We start from the raw sequence: 23054 nt of genomic DNA, 5'->3' as shown, positions 1-23054 counted from the left end.
CTCACAAAAGTCCCTACATGCATGTCGCCACACGCAACTCAACACACACAACTTGACACACGAAACTCGCCCTAAAACACACACAAGTCTGGTATTATCCTTCAAAAATAAAAATCTGATTAATAAGCAGACAAACTACAAGAGCAACAAATGTACCATATAGGAATCCGGCAGCTGTCCGTCACATGACCTGTCTATTATGTGTATGTGTGAGCTAATATATACTGCCAGGGGGTGGGCTTACTGTTGACTGGGGATTTATCAGGCTGCCATTTTAGCTTACAAATACTGAGGTAAAAATACTGACCAAATAACGTGTGAACGAGGGCTAATACAGGAGGAGATGACATACAGCTATATACTATATACAGGAGGAGATGACACACAGGTATATACTATTTACAGGGGAGATGACACACAGGTATATACTATATACAGGAGGAGATGACACACAGATATATACTATATACAGGAGAGATGACACACAGGTATATACTATATAGAGGAGGAGATGACATACAGGTACATACTACATACAGGAGGAGATGACATACAGGTATATACTATATACAGGAGGAGATGACACACAGGTATATACTATATACAGGAGCAGATTACCTACAGGTATATAGTATATACAGGAGGAGATGACATACAGGTATATACTATATACAGGAGGAGATGACACACAGATATATACTATATACAGGAGATGACATACAGGTATATACTATATATAGGTGAGATGACACACAGGTATATACTATATACAGGAGATTACATACAGGTATATCTAACATATAAAGCTGAATGTGTGTATGTATGTATGTGTGTATGTCCGGGATTGGCATCTGCACCGTCGCAGCTACAGCCACAAAATTTTGCACAGTCACACGTCTGGACCCCGAGAGCGTCATAGGCTATGTTGTGAGGTGAAATTTTAACCCCGCGCGTTCCAATTCACCAAACAATTTTGCCCCTATCTACATAATGGGGAAAAAGTGAAGGGAAAAGTGTTGGAGGAAAATTGACAGCTGCCAGATGTGAACAATGAGGACTTAAAGAATGAGAGCGATGGCGACAAAGAGTATATACCGTACAGTTGCTAAGATGGGGCCCCGACATGGGATACTCACCACACACGGGGATATGAACACAAACACAAAATGCACCACACACTACCACGTGCTTGAACACATATACCACCCTCAGCACACATTTCACCACACACACACCAACCTCGCCACATAAAAGTCGAAAAACAAAAGTCACCACTCAAAACTTGCAACGCGCAAAACTCGCTACATGCAAATCTCGCCATATGCAAAACTAGGCTCACGCAAAACTCGCCACACGTGCAAAACTCACCTCATGCAAAACTTGCACACACAGAAAAATTGCCACATGTACAAAAGTTGCACCACATGCAAAAGTTGCCTCACACAAAACTTGCACATACTCAAAACGCACCACACATAAAACTCGCCACGCGCAAAACTCGCCATGCACAAATCTTGCTGCACACAACTTGCTACACTAACCTGTCACATGCAACTCGACACACAAAATGTTGCTACACGCATGTCACCACACAAAACTCATCTCACAAAAGTCGCTACATGCATGTCGCCACACGCAACTCAACACACACAACTTGACACATGAAACTCGCCCTAAAACACACACAAGTCTGGTATTGTCCTTCAAAGATAAAAATCTGATTAATAAGCAGACAAACTACAAGAGCAACAAATGTACCATATAGGAAATACGGCAGCTGTCAGTCACATGACCTGTCTATTATGTGTATGTGTGAGCTAATATATACTGCCAGGGGGGAGGGCTTCCTGTTGGCTGGGGATTTATCAGGCTGCCAATAGCAACCAATCACAGCTCAGCTTCTATTTTGCTATAGTTAATTAACCTGAGCTCTGATTGGTTAATATAGGCAACAAAGACATTCTCAGTATAACAAAGCTAATATATGTTAAGAAATGCTTCTATTAGCTTAGTTTTTGCCTTTTAATAATTACATTTCTATCTATTTGTTTTGTGGTTTTTGTGTGCAGAATAAATTTTTGTTAACACATTCTATTTTGCTAACAGCAGTCATTAACCCGGGCGAAGCCGGGTAGTACAGCTAGTAATAAATAAATTATGCATTTTGTGCATCTTTGGTTTTATGTGACACGATATATTAGTTGGTTTTATTTATTTTTTAGCGCCCAAAATTTAACACACCTTGTTGCATTTCACCAAGACCTTTTCCTTTGCGCATATCTGAACACTATTTTTCCAGTAAGGTGCAAACAATTTTTTTTAAACGTATAATAGGTCTAAAAATTAAATGGAACAATTTGTGGCAAAATTTGGCTTATTTTCTGCCAAAGTCAAGGCATACTCACTTTGCAAAAATTACGTATTTTTAGTCCCGACTGGTTAGCATCTCTTCTAAGGCAAATAACCCTGACGATCAGTCAATTACGACAAGTCTAGCTGCTGAAACCTCCAGCAATCTTATCCCAGTGGCTGCCCATTTACCCTAAAACATTGGCTAGTGTGGAAATGGAATATTTGTGGGTGCCATACATAGTCTCTATGTCTTCTAGAACAGGACCTGGTCTTGGAATTGGCCCTCAACTATTCGTAAGAGTTATGAGTTTATATATGACAAATATTTGTTTCTGGATAGATTTTTTTATGTGTCCGTATGTATATAAGCATAATGTTTTTGTGTTTTTGCCATCTACTGATCATGCAGGGGTTGGGGGCCTACCGGGTGATTCACCTGTCCTCCCGTGGGCCAGTCCAAGCCTACTTGCAAGTGTCTCACAGCTTTGGTCCTGATCAGGGAAGCTATATTATAAAATCTACATGCATTAATAGAAAAAAAAACCTTCTAAATGTCAAAATGAAGTCTCTCTTTTTTTCCACAATTCCATTTGCTTGCGTTGCATACTGTACTTAGAAAATTCAACTCTGCGTTTTACCGCCGCAGTTTAGCTAATAGAAACCTGCATTACATTATAGTTTAATTCTCAAAATGATATTGTATTATAGTTGGCAGCTCCATGCTAATTAGAGGGAAAATAAAAACCGAAATGTTCTTCGGCAGACTAAAAATGAAACTGTTAAAATTAATACTTGCCTTGTTCAACACATTTTGTGCTCACATGAACGCAGTGTTCATTACTCTGTTTTAGTCAAACATCTGCACTCCCCAGAAGCTCGGGGTGATTACTGCGCTATTCATTTGTGAGGAAAAAAAAAATAATCTGTTAATCTTTCTTTAAAAACTCTCAAGCATATTTGCTGTAAGGAGAAGGCGGGTACTAGATGTTTATTTATATTTTGGAGAAAATTATAGATTTCACGCTCTTGTTCTTGGATTTTGTTTTTATACTTATTGTGTGCGGGGCGTTTTATCATGACTTTTTAGCATCTTTATTTCTTTTAATCTTTTCAAAGGAACCAGAATTGTCATCTTTAGTCTGAAGTCTTGGTTTACATATTTTGTTGGTTTTATTTCGCATTAAAGGGAACTTGACGCCAGGTTTTCACATTATAAACTAAGGTCACCACCTTTACCGCCTCTTTTACAGTAGTCTTAACAACTTGCATAAAAGACCCCATCCCCCTCTGTATACCCCAAAATATGGCTTTCTCATTCATATTACTGGGGGGAAACAGAACCTTGGTATAGTCTGCTGCCACCAAGAGGCTGACATTATTATTGCAAGTAAATAAAATTGGCTCCTCCCCAGCAGACTATACTTTGCCTGCTGGAGCAGGCTTCCTCTGCTTAGTGTAGACAAGGTCTGTCTCAGACCTGTCTTAAGTTAGGTGCTAAACACTTGTTTTTTTGTTTTTCAGATGGATGTCTCAGAGTAATAGAGTGTAATTGTGTACTGTTTCACCCACTTAGCGATGGAGAGTATTGAATGTAATTGCTCCGTCTGTATCCTCTTGTGGCGGTGTGGCCAGACCAACGTACCTTGACACAGTCTGTGCAGGTACTGGAGCAGAGGTGCGTAAGCCAACTTACTCTTGCCACCATCCCACATAGCTGCGCGCATAGCGAAGAAGATAATGGGATCTGTAGCTTCCGGACAGGTAAGTATATCCCTTTCGTAAGCACTTTTCCCGTCTCTCTGTCCTCTATGGTCCTAGTTTAGTGGTTACTAAGAGCTGTGCAGGGTGTCCTACTCATCCAGTTGGTCCCTCGGCCTAATAGGTCAGGGTTAGCCTGGTGGTGAGCGGGAGTGGGCGATTGCAGAGGCGGCATCTCGATCGCAGTAGCTAGCTGGGGTGTGGTCCTAGCGTGTGGCATGGCCATGGGAGCGCTCGGCCATTTTGCGGGCAGGAAGTTTAAGCCAATCACCAATCAATATTTGCAACAAAGTTTGTTGGCTGATTCCCAGAATCTGGGATTAGCTGAGATCGCTGATCAAATTGCACAGGCAGGTAAGTATCTCTGCTCAGAATCCTTGGATGTGGCAGAGTGCTATGCCCAGGTAGCAAGTAATTGTGGCTCAAGGTATGGAGGGCGGATTTAGATCCAAAGAAATTTTGACGGTTCTACCTTTTCAAGGGTCTCGCTTATTTGAGACCAAGTTAGACAAGATTATTTCAGACGCAGCAGGCCAGGCGGTAGAAGCACCCTGCTTCCTCAGTCCAGGGCCAGCTGTCTGTTTCAGAGGCAAGGGGCCTTGCAGTTTCATCCCTTTCACCAGTTTCCTGCAGCAGACAAGTGAGATCGTCGCATTAGACCGATGGTCTCCCAGGTGTCCAGGACAGCTACCTTTAGATTGACACCCGCCGAATAACCTTCTGAGTCAAGATCTAGACCCTCCGGGAGAGATGGTAGGAGGGTCGATGCTTGACCGATGGCCCCCACTCGGGGTTTCTTGCCAGGTGGGTGGCCACCTTCACCTTTCTCAGGAGGCATAGCTGGGGGCATCTAGCGATCTTTGAGTCAGGGAGGTCATCTCTTCGAGTTACAGAATTGAGTTCACCGCTCTACCTCACGATCATTTCTTTTCCTCTCTTCTTCCTGGGTCTCCAAGCTTAAGAGCTACTTTTGACCAGGAGATAACCTTCTTACTTCAAGCAGGGGCGATTGTAAGTGTCCCCACTTCATAGTGCTTCAAGGGGTTTTATTCAAACCTATTCGTTATCCAAAAAAAGGCAGCTCGGTGCGGCTTATTTTAAATTTAAGGCACCTGAACAGATGGGTTCGGCTTCTTCACTTCAGGATGGAGTCTCTCCGGTCAGTGACCGTATCCATGGAAACCGGAGAGTTTCTTTCTTTAGTAGTTATTCCAGATGTGTATTTGCATGTGCCAATGTTTCTCAGCTTTGCGGTCACTCAGGATCACTATCAGTTCAGGGCTCTCCTGTCATGATTCTCAATGGCGAGAGAACATAGCCCAGCATATATGAGAACTAGCTCTTGGAAGATGGAAACTATACTGACCATGAACTAAACCTGCCGCACAACTAGAAGTGGCCGGGTAGCATGCCTACGTTTTTTTATCCCTAGATGCCCAGCGCCAGCCGGAGAACTACCTAATCCTAGCAGAGGAAAAGACAGTCCTGGCTCACCTCTAGAGAAATTTTCCCAAAAGGCAGACAGAGGCCCCCACATATATTGGCGGTGATTTTAGATGAAATGACAAACGTAGTATGAAAATAGGTTTAGCAAAAATCGAGGTCCGCTTACTAGATAGCAAGAAGACAGAAAGGGCACTTTCATGGTCAGCAGAAAACCCTATCAAAACACCATCCAGAAATTACTTTAAGACTCTAGCATTAACTCATAACACCAGAGTGGCAATTTCCGCTCACAAGAGCTTTCCAGACACAGTAATGAAACAGCAGCTGTGAACAGGAACAAAATGCAAAAACACACAAGGACAAAAGTCCAACTTAGCTGGGAGTTGTCTAGTAGCAGGAACATGCACAGAAAGGCTTCTGATTACATTGTTGACCGGCATGAAACTGACAGAGGAGCAAGGTTATATAGCGACTCCCACATCCTGATAGGAGCAGGTGAACAGAGGGGATGATGCACACAAGTACAATTCCACAAGTGGCCACCGGGGGAGCCCAGAATCCAATTTCACAACAGTACCCCCCCCTCAAGGAGGGCGCACCGAACCCTCACCAGAACCACCAGGGCGATCAGGATGAGCCCTATGAAAGGCACGGACAAGATCGGAGGCATGAACATCAGAGGCAGTGACCCAAGAATTATCCTCCTGACCGTATCCCTTCCATTTGACCAGATACTGGAGTTTCCGTCTGGAAACACGAGAGTCCAAGATCTTTTCCAAAACGTACTCCAACTCACCCTCAACCAACACCGGAGCAGGAGGCTCAACGGAAGGCACAGCCGGTACCTCATACCTGCGCAACAATGACCGATGAAAAACATTATGAATCGAAAAGGATGCAGGGAGGTCCAAACGGAAGGACACAGGGTTAAGAATCTCCAATATCTTGTACGGGCCGATGAACCGAGGCTTAAACTTAGGAGAAGAAACCCTCATAGGGACAAAACGAGAAGACAACCACACCAAGTCCCCAACACAAAGCCGAGGACCAACACGACGACGGCGGTTGGCAAAAAGCTGAGTCTTCTCCTGGGACAACTTCAAATTGTCCACCACCTGCCCCCAAATCTGATGCAACCTCTCCACCACAGCATCCACTCCAGGACAATCCGAAGATTCCACTTGACCGGAGGAAAATCGAGGATGAAACCCCGAATTACAGAAAAACGGGGACACCAAGGTGGCAGAGCTGGCCCGATTATTGAGGGCGAACTCCGCCAAAGGCAAAAAAGCAACCCAATCATCCTGATCCGCAGACACAAAACACCTCAAATATGTCTCCAAGGTCTGATTAGTCCGCTCGGTCTGGCCATTAGTCTGAGGATGGAAAGCAGACGAAAAAGACAAATCTATGCCCATCCTAGCACAGAATGCCCGCCAAAATCTAGACACGAATTGGGTCCCTCTGTCAGAAACGATATTCTCCGGAATACCATGCAAACGAACAACATTTTGAAAAAACAGAGGAACCAACTCGGAAGAAGAAGGCAACTTAGGCAAGGGAACCAGATGGACCATCTTAGAGAAACGGTCACACACCACCCAGATGACAGACATCTTATGAGAAACAGGCAGATCCGAAATAAAATCCATTGAGATGTGCGTCCAAGGCCTCTTCGGGATAGGCAAGGGTAACAACAATCCACTAGCCCGAGAACAACAAGGCTTGGCCCGAGCACAAACGTCACAAGACTGCACAAAGCCTCGCACATCTCGTGACAGGGAAGGCCACCAGAAGGACCTTGCCACCAAATCCCTGGTACCAAAGATTCCAGGATGACCTGCCAACGCAGAAGAATGAACCTCAGAGATGACTCTACTGGTCCAATCATCAGGAACAAACAGTCTACCAGGTGGGCAACGATCAGGTCTATCCGCCTGAAACTCCTGCAAGGCCCGCCGCAGGTCTGGAGAAACGGCAGACAATATCACTCCATCTTTAAGGATACCTGTGGGCTCAGAATTACCAGGGGAGTCAGGCTCAAAACTCCTAGAAAGGGCATCCGCCTTAACATTCTTAGAACCCGGTAGGTAAGACACCACAAAATTAAACCGAGAGAAAAACAACGACCAGCACGCCTGTCTAGGATTCAGGCGCCTGGCAGACTCAAGGTAAATTAAATTTTTGTGGTCAGTCAATACCACCACCTGATGTCTGGCCCCCTCAAGCCAGTGACGCCACTCCTCAAAAGCCCACTTCATGGCCAAAAGCTCCCGATTCCCAATATCATAATTCCGCTCGGCGGGCGAAAATTTACGGGAAAAAAAAGCACAAGGTCTCATCACGGAGCAGTCGGAACTTCTCTGCGACAACACCGCCCCAGCTCCGATTTCAGAAGCGTCGACCTCAACCTGAAAAGGAAGAGCAACATCAGGCTGACGCAACACTGGGGCGGAAGAAAAGCGGCGCTTGAGCTCCCGAAAGGCCTCCACAGCATCAGGGGACCAATCAGCAACATCAGCACCCTTCTTAGTCAAATCAGTCAATGGTTTTACAACATCAGAAAAACCAGCAATAAATCGACGATAAAAGTTAGCAAAGCCCAAAAATTTCTGAAGACTCTTAAGAGAAGAGGGTTGCGTCCAATCACCAATAGCCTGAACCTTGACAGGATCCATCTCGATGGAAGAGGGGGAAAAAATGTATCCCAAGAAGGAAATCTTTTGAACCCCAAAAACACACTTAGAACCCTTCACACACAAGGAATTAGACCGCAAAACCTGAAAAACCCTCCTGACCTGCTGGACATGAGAGTCCCAGTCATCCGAAAAAATCAGAATATCATCCAGATACACAATCATAAATTTGTCCAAATAATCGCGGAAAATGTCATGCATAAAGGACTGGAAGACTGAAGGGGCATTTGAAAGACCAAAAGGCATCACCAAATACTCAAAATGGCCCTCGGGCGTATTAAATGCGGTTTTCCACTCATCCCCCTGCTTGATTCGCACCAAATTATACGCCCCACGGAGATCAATCTTAGAGAACCACTTGGCCCCCTTTATACGAGCAAACAAATCAGTAAGCAGTGGTAACGGATATTGATATTTAACCGTGATTTTATTCAAAAGTCGATAATCAATACACGGCCTCAAAGAGCCGTCTTTCTTAGACACAAAGAAAAAACCGGCTCCTAAGGGAGATGACGAAGGACGAATATGTCCCTTTTCCAAGGACTCCTTTATATATTCTCGCATAGCCGCGTGTTCAGGCACAGACAGATTAAATAAACGACCCTTAGGGTATTTACTACCCGGGATCAAGTCTATGGCACAATCGCACTCCCGGTGCGGAGGTAGTGAACCAACCTTGGGTTCTTCAAAAACGTCACGAAAGTCAGACAAGAATTCAGGAATCTCAGAGGGAATAGATGATGAAATGGAAACCAAAGGTACGTCCCCATGAGTTCCTTTACATCCCCAGCTTAACACAGACATAGCTCTCCAGTCGAGGACTGGGTTATGAGATTGCAGCCATGGCAATCCCAGCACCAAAACATCATGTAGATTATACAGCACCAGAAAGCGAATAACCTCCTGGTGATCCGGATTAACACGCATAGTCACTTGTGTCCAGTATTGTGGTTTATTACTAGCCAATGGGGTGGAGTCAATCCCTTTCAGAGGTATCGGAGCCTCCAATGGCTCCAAATCATACCCACAGCGTTTGGCAAAGGACCAATCCATAAGACTCAAAGCAGCGCCAGAGTCGACATAGGCGTCCGCGGTAATAGATGACAAAGAACAAATCAGGGTCACAGATAGAATAAACTTAGACTGTAAAGTGCTAATTGAAACAGACTTGTCAGGCTTCTTAGTACGCTTAAAGCATGCTGATATAACATGAGTTGAATCACCACAATAGAAGCACAACCCATTTTTTCGTCTAAAATTCTGCCGCTCGCTTCTGGACAGAATTCTATCACATTGCATATTTTCTGGCGTTTTCTCAGTAGACACCGCCAAATGGTGCACAGGTTTGCGCTCCCGCAGACGCCTATCGATCTGAATAGCCATCGTCATGGACTCATTCAGACTCGCAGGCACAGGGAACCCCACCATAACATCCTTAATGGCATCAGAGAGACCTTCTCTGAAAATCGCCGCCAGGGCGCACTCATTCCACTGAGTAAGCACAGACCATTTGCGGAATTTTTGGCAGTATATTTCAGCTTCATCTTGCCCCTGAGACAAGGACATCAAGGCCTTTTCCGCCTGAAGCTCTAAATGAGGTTCCTCATAAAGCAACCCCAAGGCCAGAAAAAACGCATCCACATTGAGCAACGCAGGATCCCCTGGTGCCAATGCAAAAGCCCAGTCTTGAGGGTCGCCCCGGAGCAAGGAAATTACAATCCTGACCTGCTGTGCAGGGTCTCCGGCAGAGCGAGACTTCAGGGACAAAAACAATTTGCAATTATTTTTAAAATTTTGAAAGTGAGATCTATTCCCCGAGAAGAATTCAGGCAAAGGAATTCTAGGCTCAGACATAGGTGCATGAACAACAAAATCTTGCAAATTTTGTACCTTTGTGGCGAGATTATTCAAACCTGTAGCTACACTCTGAAGATCCATTTGAAACAGGTGAACACAGAGCCATTCAAGGATAAGAAGGAGAGAAAGAGAGGAAGGCTGCAGTATAGGCAGACTAGCAAGTGATTCAATTAAGAGCACACTCAGAACTAGAGGAAAAAAAAAAAAAAATTGTAGCAGACTTCTTTTTTCTCTCCTTTCTCAGCCAGTAATTTAACCCTTTTTTTAGGGCCGGTCAAACTGTCATGATTCTCAATGGCGAGAGAACATAGCCCAGCATATATGAGAACTAGCTCTTGGAAGATGGAAACTATACTGACCATGAACTAAACCTGCCGCACAACTAGAAGTGGCCGGGTAGCATGCCTACGTTTTTTTATCCCTAGATGCCCAGCGCCAGCCGGAGAACTACCTAATCCTAGCAGAGGAAAAGACAGTCCTGGCTCACCTCTAGAGAAATTTTCCCAAAAGGCAGACAGAGGCCCCCACATATATTGGCGGTGATTTTAGATGAAATGACAAACGTAGTATGAAAATAGGTTTAGCAAAAATCGAGGTCCGCTTACTAGATAGCAAGAAGACAGAAAGGGCACTTTCATGGTCAGCAGAAAACCCTATCAAAACACCATCCAGAAATTACTTTAAGACTCTAGCATTAACTCATAACACCAGAGTGGCAATTTCCGCTCACAAGAGCTTTCCAGACACAGTAACGAAACAGCAGCTGTGAACAGGAACAAAATGCAAAAACACACAAGGACAAAAGTCCAACTTAGCTGGGAGTTGTCTAGTAGCAGGAACATGCACAGAAAGGCTTCTGATTACATTGTTGACCGGCATGAAACTGACAGAGGAGCAAGGTTATATAGCGACTCCCACATCCTGATAGGAGCAGGTGAACAGAGGGGATGATGCACACAAGTACAATTCCACAAGTGGCCACCGGGGGAGCCCAGAATCCAATTTCACAACACTCTCCCATGCTTGCTAGCCACAACGCCCAAGGCATTTACAAAGATCCTGGCCCCGATTATTGCATTACTATGGTTCAGAGGAATAACTGCTTTCTATCTGGACGACATTCTTGTCAAAGCACCATCCTTTGCGCAAAATCTAGAGAGCTTACAGATCGTTCTTCAGACCCTGGAGCGATTTGGTTGGATTGTCAACAGGACAACGTCTGTTTTAGATCCAACACAGCAGCTACTGTTTCTGGGAATGGTGATCAACACTGTTTCAACATCCGTATTTCCTTGGAAGGAGAAGAGACTATCTCTTCAGTCTTCCATCAAGACTTTAAAACGACCGGGCAGATATTTTCTTATTTTACTCACTTATATAGCTCCCCCAGAAGAAGCTTTGGGCAAAACGCGCATCGGGGAGGAGGGAGACTCCATGCCTGCCCTATCTCCTGTTTACGTGGTCTGGAGGTTATATTGAGGTAATTGGATGCATCTCTTTATTGTAGTGTTACACTGTATATTTTCACCTTGACCTGTTTGCATACCATATATTTATTTGGCACATATGCTCTGAACGATGTCATTGATTCTAAAAAGTTCCTCTCTTATTTGTAGTCAAGTTGATATTCTTATACAATTATAACTACATGACAATTTTTTCAACGTATCTCTTTTTACCTCCTTTATCTTACCTTCCAAATTATACAGCAATTGGGTTATATAGCTAACACACATTACTTTCTGTGTGCATATTATGATATATACTAAATCCCCATGAGAATAGCTACTTTTGTTTACCCGCGCTGTTGTTGTGACCACTTACACTGTGTTCCAAATTATTATGCAAATAATATTTCCTCATATTTTCTCTAAATTACCTATCTGAATTGCAGTCATTGTTATTTTCCAGTCATCTACTATTCTAGTATAATTGCAATGTTTTGGAACAAACTGCCTATGAAAACAGTATCTTTAAAAAAAAAAAAAAAACACTCAAAATGCACGTTCCAAATTATTATGCACAGCAGAGTTTTCAACCTTTTTTTTTTATTTTGAACAAAAAAATGGTCAATTGTGAAGTTATAAGCATTTTCAGCTTATTACAAAATGAAATCAAACAGTTTTCAAGTGAAAACTTTATTCTAGGTGATGTTATATTTGCACATAGGACCCCTTGTTCGAAAGAAGCTTCTGAACTCTCTCGTCCATTGAATTTGTCAGTTTTTGGATGGTTTCTGCTTCAATTGTTTTGCATGTGGACAGAATACCCTCCCAGAGCTGTTGCTTAGATGTGAACTGCCTCCCGCCATCATAGACACTCCTTTTGATGATGCTCCAGAGGTTCTCAATGGGGTTGAGGTCAGGGGAAGATGGTGGCCACCCCATAAGTTTGTCCTCTTTTATGCCCATAGCAGCCAGAGATGCAGATGTGTATTTTGCAGCATGAGACGGTGCATTATCATGCATGAAAATGATCTTGCTGCGGAAAGCACGGTTCTTCCTCTTGAACCATGGCAGGAAGTGTTGTTTTAGAAACTACACATAGATTATGGAGTTCATCTTTACCCCTTCAGGGATCATAAAGGGGCCGACAATCTCTCTCCCCATGATTCCAGTCCAAAACATTACTCCACCTTCTCCTTGTTAGCGCCTTAGCCATGTTTTCATGGGGTGTCCATCAACCAGCCATCCTCCACTCCATCCATCTGGACCATCGAGCGTTGCGCCGCACTCATCGGTGAACAAAACAGTTTGGAAGTCAGTCTTTATGTATCGTTTGGCCCACTGGAGCCGTTTCTGCTTGTGGGCAGTGGATAGAGGTGGTCGACAAGATGGCTTACGCACAGATGCAAACCTCTGAAGGACCCTGCATCTTGTTGTTCTGGGGACGTTGGAGGCACCAGCAGCTTCAAAAACTTGTCTGCTGCTATGACAAGGCATTTTTGCAGCTGCTCTTTTAACCTTACGCAATTGCCTGTTGGAAAGAGTCCTCAATTTTTCCTTATCAGCACGCACACGTGTGTGCTGGGAATCAGCTACATACTACTTGATTGTGCGATGATCACGATGAAGTGTCTTGGCAATGTTGATTGTAGTCATGCCTTGACCTAAATACTCCACAATTTGTTGCTTCTCAGCAGCCAACACATCCTTTTTCTTTCCCATTTTGGCAAAAAATGTAGGCTGCTTAATAATGTGGAACAGCCTTCTTAAGTAGTCTTGCCTTTATTTGGACACACCTGCCAAACTAATTTGCACAGGTATATGCAATTGCTTTCAGTGATATAAAGAGCCCTGACACACATCACCATCAATGAGTTTAAATGACAAACAAAAAAATTCTAACCTTATCACTCCTAAACTCTTTGTGCATAATAATTTGGAACACAGTGTACATGGATTATTGAAATATATAATAACTTATTTTCAGCGTTATGAGGAGATATGTTCCTTTGGAGATTAGGCTAGAGTCCCCCCTGCTGAACACTTTGTTACATTGTCTTTTGTGCCTTCTTGCGTATTTTAACCCCTTCATGACCCAGCCTATTTTGGCCTTAATGACCTTGCCGTTTTTTGCAATTCTGACCAGTGTCCCTTTATGAGGTAATAACTCAGGAACGCTTTAACGGATCCTAGCGATTCTGAGATTGTTTTTTCGTGACATATTGGGCTTCATGTTAGTGGTAAATTTAGGTCGATAATTTCTGAGTTTATTTGTGAAAAAAACGGAAATTTGGCAAAAATTTTGAAAATTTTGCAATTTTCACATTTTGAATTTTTATTCTGTTAAACCAGAGAGTTATGTGACACAAAATAGTTAATAAATAACATTTCCCACATGTCTACTTTACATCAGCACAATTTTGGAAACAATTTTTTTTTTTGCTAGGAAGTTATAAGGGTTAAAATTTGACCAGTGATTTCTCATTTTTACAACAAAATTTACAAAACCATTTTTTTAGGGACCACCTCACATTTGAAGTCAGTTTGAGGGTTCTATATGGCTGAAAATACCCAAAAGTGACACCATTCTAAAAACTGCACCCCTCAAGGTGCTCAAAACCACATTCAAGAAGTTTATTAACCCTTCAGGTGTTTCACAGCAGCAGAAGCAACATGGAAGTAAAAAATGAACATTTAACTTTTTAGTCACAAAAATGATCTTTTAGCGAAATTTTTTTTATTTTCCCAAGGGTAAAAGGAGAAACTGGACCACAAACTTTGTTGTCCAATTTATCCTGAGTACGCTGATACCTCATATGCGGGGGTAAACCACTGTTTGGGCGCGCGGCAGGGCTCGGAAGGGAAGGAGCGCCATTTGACTTTTTCAATGAAAAATTGGCTCCAATCTTTAGCGGACACCATGTCGCGTTTGGAGAGCCGCCGTGTGCCTAAACATTGGAGCTCCCCCACAAGTGACCCCATTATGGAAACTAGACCCCCCAAGGAACTTATCTAGATGCATAGTGAGCACTTTAAACCCCCAGGTGCTTCACAAATTGATCCGTAAAAATGAAACAGTACTTTGTTTTCACAAAAAAATTATTTTAGCCTCAATTTTTTCATTTTCACATGGGCAACAGGATAAAATGGATCCTAAAATTTGTTGGACAATTTCTCCTGAGTACACCGATACCTCACATGTGGGGGTAAACCACTGTTTGGGCACATGGTAAGGCTCGGAAGGGAAGGAGCGCCATTTGACTTTTTGAATGAAAAATTATCTCCATCGCTAGCAGACACCATGTCACGTTTGGAGAGCCCCTGTGTGCCTAAACATTGGAGCTCCCCCACAAGTGACCCCATTTTGGAAACTAGACCCCCCAAGGAACTTATCTAGAAGCATAGTGAGCACTTTAAACTCTCAGGTGCTTCACAAATTGATCCGTAAAAATGAAAAAGTACTTTTTTTTCACACAAAATTTCTTTTAGCCTCAATTTTTTCATTTTCACATGGGCAACAGGATAAAATGGATCCTAAAATTTGTTGGGCAATTTCTGCTGAGTACGTTGATACCTCATATGTGGAGGTAAACCACTGTTTGGGTGCACGGCAAGGCTCGGAAGGGGAGGCGTGCCATTTGACTTTTTGAATGGAAAATTAGCTCCAATCGTTAGCGGACACCATGTCGCGTTTGGAGAGCCCCTGTGTGCCTAAACATTGGAGCTCCCCTACAAGTGACCCCATTTTGGAAACTAGACCCCCCAAGGAACTTATCTAGATGCATAGTGAACACTTATAACCCCCAAGTGCTTCGCAGAAGTTTATAACGCAGAGCCGTGAAAATAAAAAATAATTTTTCTTTTCTCAAAAATGATTTTTTTAGCCCACAATTTTTTATTTTCCCAAGGGTATCAGGAGAAATTGGACCCCAAAAGTTGTTGTCCAGTTTCTCCTGAGTACGCTGATACCCCATATGTGGGGGTAAACCACTGTTTTGGCACACGTCGGGGTTCGGAAGGGAAGTAGTGACGTTTTGAAATGCAGACTTTGATGGAATGCTCTGCGGGCGTCAGGTTGCGTTTGCAGAGCCCCTGATGTGCCTAAACAGTAGGAACTCCCCACAAGTGACTTCATTTTGGAAACTAGACCCCCAAGGGAACTTATCTAGATGTGTGGTGAGCACTTTGAACCCCCAAGTGCTTCACAGAAGTTTACAACGCAGAGCCGTGAAAATAAAAAATCATTTTTCTTTCCTCAAAAAAGATGTTTTAGCAAGCAATTTTTTATTTTCACAAGGGTAATAGGAGAAATTGGGCCCCAATGTTTGTTGCCCAGTTTGTTGTGAGTACAGTGATACCTCATATGTGGGGGTAAACCACTGTTTGGGCGCACGTCAGGGCTCGGAAGGGAAGTAGTGACATTTGAAATGCAGACTTTGATGGAATGGTCTGCGGGCGTCACGTTGCATTTGCAGAGCCCCTGATGTGCCTAAACAGTAGAAACACCCCACAAGTGACCCCATTTTGGAAACTAGACCCCCGAAGGAATTTATCTAGATGTGTGGTGAGCACTTTCAACCCCCAAGTGCTTCACAGAAGTTTATAACGCAGAGCCGTGAAAATAAAAAATAATTGTTCTTTCCTCAAAAATTATGTCTTAGCAAGTAATTTTTTATTTTTGCAAGGGTAACAGGAGAAATTGGACCCCAACAGTTGTTGCCCAGTTTGTCCTGAGTACGCTGGTACCCCAAATGTGGGGGTAAACCACTGTTTGGGCGAACGTTGGGGCTTGGAAGGGAGGGACCACCATTTGACTTTTTGAATGCAAGATTGGCTGGAATCAATGGTGGCGCCATGTTGCGTTTGGAGACCCCTGATGTGCCTAAACAGTGGAAACCCCTCAATTCTAACTTCAACACTAACCCCAACACACCCCTAATCCTAATCCCAACTGTAGCCATAACCCTAATCCCAACCCTAACCCCAACACACCCCTAACCACAACCCTAACCCCAACACACCCGTAACCCTAATTCCAACCCTAACCCTAATCCTAACCCTAATCCCAACCCTAACCCTAATCCCAACCCTAACCACAACTGTAACCCCAACACACCCCTAACCCTATCCGTAACCCTAACCACAAGCCTAATCTTAACCCTATTTCCAACCCTAACTCTAATTCCAACCCTAACCCTAAGGGTATGTGCCCACGTTGCGGATTCGTGTGAGATTTTTCCGCACCATTTTTGAAAAATCTGCAGGTAAAAGGCACTGCGTTTTACCTGCGGATTTACAGCAGATTTCCAGTGTTTTTTTGTGCGGATTTCACCTGCGGATTCCTATTGAGGAACAGGTGTAAAACGCTGCGGAATCCGCACAAAGTATTGACATGCTGCGGAAAATACAACGCAGCGTTTCTGCACGGAATTTTCCGCACCATGGGCACAGCGGATTTGGTTTTCCATAGGTGTACACGGTACTGTAAACCTGATGGAAAACTGCTACGAATTCGCAGCGGCCAATCCGCTGCGGATCCGCGGCCAATCCGCTGCGGATCCGCGGCGGATCCGCGGCCAATCCGCTGCGGATCCGCAGCCAAATCCGCACATGCCATAACCCTAACCCTACATGTAACCCTAACCCTACCCCTAACCCTAACCCTACCCGTAACCCTAACCCTAGTTCTAACCCTAACCCTAGTTCTAACCCTAACCCTAGTTCTAACCCTAACCCTAGTGGAAAAAGAAAAAAAAAATATTTTCTTTATTTTATTATTGTCCCTACCTATGGGGGTGATAAAGGGGGGGTTTATTTATTAATTTTTTTATTTTGATCGCTGTGATAGAACCTACCACAGCGATCAAAATGTACTTGTAATGAATCTGCCGGCCGGCAGATTCGGCGGGCGCACTGAGCATGCGCCCGCCATTTTGGAAGATGGTGGCGCCCAGCGAGGAGACGGACCGACACCGGGAGCCTCGGTAAGTATAAGGGGGGGAGATCGGGGCACGGGGGGGGCGTCGGAGCACCGGGGGGTGACATAGGAGCAGGGGGGAGCAGGCAGGAGGACGGGGGAGCGGAGCACAGGACGGAGAAGACCGGACCCCATAACGGAGGACTGGGGGGGCGATCGGTGGGGTGGGGGGGGGTCACTTCAGGTTTTCCAGCCATGGCCGATGATATTGCAGCATCGGCCATGGCTGGATTGTAATATTTCACCAGTTTTTTAGGTGAAATATTACAAATCGCTCTGATTGGCAGTTTCACTTTCAACAGCCAATCAGAGCGATCGTAGCCACGGGGGGGTGAAGCCACCCCCCCTGGGCTGAAGTACCACTCCCCCTGTCTCTGCAGATCGGGTAAAATAGGAGTTAACCCTTTCACCCGATCTGCAGCGACGCGATCATTCCATGACGCCACATAGGCGTCATGGGTCGGATTGGCACGGGTTTTCATGACGCCTACGTGGCGTCATGGGTCGGGAAGAGGTTAAGAATATCATAATAAAATGTGGAAAATATTGATTTTATTGGTGATATGGTTCTTTTCTTCGGCTGTTGACAGCATAAGTCTGAATTGGAAGCAGGGCTGATGCTTAACTCTCTCAAGGATCAGATATGTTCCCTGGCTTTGCCCCAGGTTAAGACTTTTCTCCATGGGGTGGCACATGTTAAGCCACCGTATCGGACTCCTTTGGACCCTTGAGACCTGAATCTTCTTTAGGAGCCTCAAAAGGCAGAGGGCTCTTTTCTCCTATGCCTCATTGGGGGGACACAGACCCGTGGGTGTATGCTGCTGCCACTAGGAGGCTGACACTAAGTTGAAACAAAAAAAGTTAGCTCCTCCTCTGCAGTATACATCCTCCTGCTGGCTCCCAGAGAACTAGTTCTTGCTTAGTGTCTGTAGGAGGCACTTGGGATTTTCAGACCCCAAAGTTTTTATGTTACTTTTTACTTTTCTGTAAATTTTTATTTTTTAATTAACGGAGTGAAGGGGGCGATGGATCCTTTCAAGGTTCCGATCTCCCCCGAATCATCAACAGTCGAGAACGCAGAGTGTCACCTCCCCTTACCCTCTCCTGCGACATGGGAAGCCATGCCTGAGCTCACTTTAAGGGCGACGGTTCCTTCGGGTCCCGATCTCCCCACACCAGCAACGGGCGAGCACATAGAGTGTCGCCTCTATGTATCCTCTCCTGGAGCCAGGCCTATAACCGGACAACTTGCCCAGTCCACCTGGGGGCTTGAACTACGTGGATGTACAGAGGCACCCTCTCTTTGGCGTCTGAGCAGCCCTGTTGTGAATCCGCTTTTTGGGCTCCCCTGGTGGTTGCTGGTGGTACTGGTGACTTGTGTGTGCTTTGCTGTCTCAGTTCACCTGCTCCCATCAGTGTTTGGGAGTTTCCTATTTAGCCTTGCTCTCCAGTCATTTCCTTGCCGGTCATCATTGTAACCAGAGCCTTCGGTTGCATGTTCCTGCTACTAGTCTGCTGATCAGCTAAGTGGACTTTGTCCTTTTGTTTTGTATCTTTTGTCCAGTTTGCAGTTTTTGTTATTCTCTGTAGCTGGAAGCTCTTGCGGGCTGAAATTGCCACTCCTGTGTCATGAGTTGACACAGGAGTCTTAAAGTAATTTCAGGATGGTTTTTTGAAAGGGTTTTCAGTTGACCGTGAAGTCCTCTTTTGTATCCTTCTGCTATCTAGTAAGTGGACCTCTCTTTGCTAAATCTACTTTCATACTGTGTATGTCTTTTCCTCTTAACTCACCGTTATTACATGTGGGGGGCTGCTATCATCTTTTGGGGTATTTCCCTAGAGGTAAGCCAGGTCTGTTCCTTCCTCTACCAGGTGTAGTTAGTCCTCCGGCTGGCGCGTGGCATCTAGGAAGTCGTAGGTATGCTCCCTGGCTACTATTAGTTGTGTGGTAGATTTAGCTCACGGTCAGCTCGAGATTCCATCACCCAGAGCTCGTCCGTTATTTTTGTGTTCTGATGTTTCCCTGCCATTGGGAATCATGACACAGCCCCCTCTGTCCCACCACTGTTAAAGCGGATGACACAAAGAGGCAGACGGTTCCTCTCCACCTCCCTAACAAAGGTATGGTGGATGGAGGGTTACCCCTTTATCCCGGCACCGTCCATGCTGCAATACCTAACCTGCAGCAGAACAGTAGAGTGCGCACGCTTTCCTCAGCTCTGAAACCCAGTCATCCGCAGCGGCTCCATGCCGGGACGCACACCGATGGTGAGTGGATCCAGTCTTTTCCGGCTTCGGCCGATGTGTAGGTCCCTCTCCACCTCCCTATTAAAGGGATGGTGGATTGAAGGTGATCCCTTTATCCCTGCACCGTCTAAGACCAGCAGCGGCATCAAGGGGACTTCAGCACCTGCCGCATACAGGTTACCGGCACACATGGGTTACTGGCCACCCAAGTACCGGTGCGGTAGGGCACTGGACAGGCGGTCTGGGGCGACGCTGGCAGGGGGGCTCACTCTGGCAACGAGGGCGCATTTCTGGATCCCTTTTTGTCTATTGGTGTCGGCCGGTGCCAAAAAATGTAGGCCCCGGCTTTGGCCGATATGTAGGCTGCATCCCGGAAGCCGCGGCTGCACTATGGCGCGCTAAGTTGGCTCCGCCCACTTTTCTGGCGCGTCTCGCCTGGGACGCCCCTCCCCCCCCCAATGCTCCCCTCACTTCTAACCCTGGTAACGCTCCCGCCGGCTGCAGGAATTTATGCCCCGGCTTGGGCCGATTCGTGGAAGTCACGAGGCTCCGCCCACTAAATGACATCGCGGTTGTGGCTCTGCCCCTGAATTGGCTCCTCTCGCTCTCTGCGAGACTTTACCGCCTCTGCAACTCCCGGTGGCAATCTTCGTCCACCCGGCCGGCTCACACAGGGGCCATGGTTTTACATTAAAGGGGCACAACGACTCTGCATGCAGTTTCACCCCGTAATATTTCCCGGCTTTAAAGGCGCCATGACACTTTGTCACTGTCCAAGCTTCCAAAGGGTTCTAATAAGACTATTAGTCTTATTTAACTTGCAAAGCCCGTTACTTCAAATGCGTTCAGGAGCCCACCACCGCCCCAATCCCAGTGTACCTAGTTCCCCTGAGTAGGCTTCGTCACTGAAGCAATCTGTGGCTTCTCTGGCCAAAGAGATTGAATCCCTCCGTGCTTCCTCTGTGGATCGGAGCGTTTAGCAGGTCGGATATACAGTGGGGCAAAAAAGTATTTAGTCAGTCAGCAATAGTGCAAGTTCTACCACTTAAAAAGATGAGAGGCGTCTGTAATTTACATCATAGGTAGACCTCAACTATGGGAGACAAACTGAGAAAAAAAAATCCAGAAAATCACATTGTCTGTTTTTTTGTCATTTTATTTGCATATTATGGTGGAAAATAAGTATTTGGTCAGAAACAAAATTTCATCTCAATACTTTGTAATATATCCTTTGTTGGCAATGACAGAGGTCAAACGTTTTCTGTAAGTCTTCACAAGGTTGCCACACACTGTTGTTGGTATGTTGACCCATTCCTCCATGCAGATCTCCTCTAGAGCAGTGATGTTTTTGGCTTTTCGCTTGGCAACACAGACTTTCAACTCCCTCCAAAGGTTTTCTATAGGGTTGAGATCTGGAGACTGGCTAGGCCACTCCAGGACCTTGAAATGCTTCTTACGAAGCCACTCCTTCGTTGCCCTGGCAGTGTGCTTTGGATCATTGTCATGTTGAAAGACCCAGCCACGTTTCATCTTCAATGCCCTTGCTGATGGAAGGAGGTTTGCACTCAAAATCTCACGATACATGGCCCCATTCATTCTTTCACGTACCCGGATCAGTCGTCCTGGCCCCTTTGCAGAGAAACAGCCCCAAAGCATGATGTTTCCACCACCATGCTTTACAGTAGGTATGGTGTTTGATGGATGCAACTCAGTATTTTTTTTCCTCCAAACACGACAAGTTGTGTTTCTACCAAACAGTTCCAGTTTGGTTTCATCAGACCATAGGACATTCTCCCAAAACTCCTCTGGATCATCCAAATGCTCTCTAGCAAACTTCAGACGGGCCCGGACATGTACTTGCTTAAGCAGTGGGACACGTCTGGCACTGCAGGATCTGAGTCCATGGTGGCATAGTGTGTTACTTATGGTAGGCCTTGTTACATTGGTCCCAGCTCTCTGCAGTTCATTCACTAGGTCCCCCCGCATGGTTCTGGGATTTTTGCTCACCGTTCTTGTGATCATTCTGACCCCACGGGGTGGGATTTTGCGTGGAGCCCCAGATCGAGGGAGATTATCAGTGGTCTTGTATGTCTTCCATTTTCTTATTATTGCTCCCACAGTTGATTTCATCACTCCAAGCTGCTTGCCTATTGCAGATTCAGTCTTCCCAGCCTGGTGCAGGGCTACAATTTTGTTTCTGGTGTCCTTTGACAGCTCTTTGGTCTTCACCATAGTGGAGTTTGGAGTCAGACTGTTTGAGGGTGTGCACAGGTGTCTTTTTATACTGATAACAAGTTTAAACAGGTGCCATTACTACAGGTAATGAGTGGAGGAAAGAGGAGACTCTTAAAGAAGAAGTTACAGGTCTGTGAGAGCCAGAAATCTTGATTGTTTGTTTCTGACCAAATACTTATTTTCCACCATAATATTCAAATAAAATGACAAAAAAAACAGACAATGTGATTTTCTGGATTTTTTTTCTCAGTTTGTCTCCCATAGTTGAGGTCTACCTATGATGTAAATTACAGACGCCTCTCATCTTTTTAAGCGGTGGAACTTGCACTATTGCTGACTGACTAAATACTTTTTTGCCCCACTGTAAATGGATCCTCTCCTACACGGGAGTCATCGGCTAGCAGGGGCCGCAAACATTCTAGAAACGTACAGGCGTCTAGAAATCAGATCCGTGGTATGATTACCCGAGCAATCTCGGGCCTTTACGCCCGTGAGCTCTGTTTCTCACTCTCCCTTACCAGAGATCTGCAGAACAAGACTCTGAGTTTGAATTGGATGTTTCCCCGTATCTGCACTCGGCAGAGTTCCAGAAAATGGGGGACTCGAATATTGAGGCCGTCAGTCAGACTCTAAAGATTGACAAGGCTTCCTGTTGTGTACTTGAACACATAGTGCCCTTCAAGAGGACTAATCACCCTCATACAGCGTTTACTATTCACCGTCCGGGACCTATTCAGGTCCGGGTTATATTTAGCCAGCGCTGAGAACGACCTGATAAACGCCTCAAAGGTCAGCAGCCTCTTGAGGTAAGGTACCCCCTGTTTTAGCTGATCTACAGAAAAGATTTTGTTGAATGTCCTGCTGTGAACCCGCCAGTATTTTGTCCGGTATTCAGAATCCTTCTATCCTGGCCGGATGGATCATCACACATGGACTGTCAGAGAATCTGACTCGCTCCGTCTTTGAGGCCTCGGTTTAGCACTATCCATTGTTTACCGTGGCAGGGGTAGCTAGAGCCACGGTCTCCATGGACGCTTCTTC

General features: G+C 45.2%; 1 protein-coding gene across 12 annotated transcripts in view; it reads left to right on the top strand.

The window, feature by feature from the left end:
* Nucleotides 1-23054, top strand: part of WWOX (WW domain containing oxidoreductase) — a 1206506-nt gene that overhangs the window by 110840 nt on the left and 1072612 nt on the right. The gene's annotated exons all lie outside the window — the stretch shown is intronic.

Source organism: Ranitomeya variabilis, chromosome 2 (assembly GCF_051348905.1).
Source record: "Ranitomeya variabilis isolate aRanVar5 chromosome 2, aRanVar5.hap1, whole genome shotgun sequence".
Lineage (NCBI taxonomy): Eukaryota > Metazoa > Chordata > Amphibia > Anura > Dendrobatidae > Ranitomeya > Ranitomeya variabilis.
This window is presented reverse-complemented; position numbering and strand designations above follow the sequence as displayed.